The sequence below is a fragment of the Rutidosis leptorrhynchoides genome, chromosome 11 (assembly GCF_046630445.1).
Source record: "Rutidosis leptorrhynchoides isolate AG116_Rl617_1_P2 chromosome 11, CSIRO_AGI_Rlap_v1, whole genome shotgun sequence".
NCBI lineage: Eukaryota > Viridiplantae > Streptophyta > Magnoliopsida > Asterales > Asteraceae > Rutidosis > Rutidosis leptorrhynchoides.
In genome coordinates, this window is record NC_092343.1 from 359,834,386 (window position 1) to 359,835,070 (window position 685).

Here is a 685-nt window from a genome sequence, read left to right on the forward strand (position 1 = left end):
GGTGAGTTCATAGGTTTATCGTAGCAATCATTTCAATATGTTAATAGACGACAAGATTTCCGTTTATAAATATATGTACACTCGCAAGTGTATAAAACCGTTCTGCTTATGTTGAGGCCTCAGTAACCAACCTTAACAATAATATAATAAGTCATCTTCGCAAAGATGGATACGTACACTCGCAAGTGTATAAATAATCCTCGAAGTACTAAACATCCGCCCACTAGCTCTTATGTCTAGTGCAGCCTACAGGATGGGGGTGTTAAGCCCGATAGATCTATCTTTAGGATTCGCGCTTACATGCTCTTATAACATGTAACTAAATTACCTAGCACATCAATCCGCAGAATATCATTTTTAATCACTTGTCTCTATTTCTTAAAGCATTTATAAAACCAGCGCATTTATTCTAAGTCCAAAAATATATATTGCAAAAGCAATTAAAAAGGGAGCAAATGAAACTCACCATACTGTATTTTGTAGTAAAAATACATAGGACAACACTGAACAAGTATAGGGTTGGCCTCGGATTCACGAACCTATATCATTTGTATATTTATTAATATTCATAGTTGTAATTGAACACATATGTATATATATATATATATATATATATATATATATATATATATATATATATATATATATATATATATATATATATATATATATATATGTATTAGTT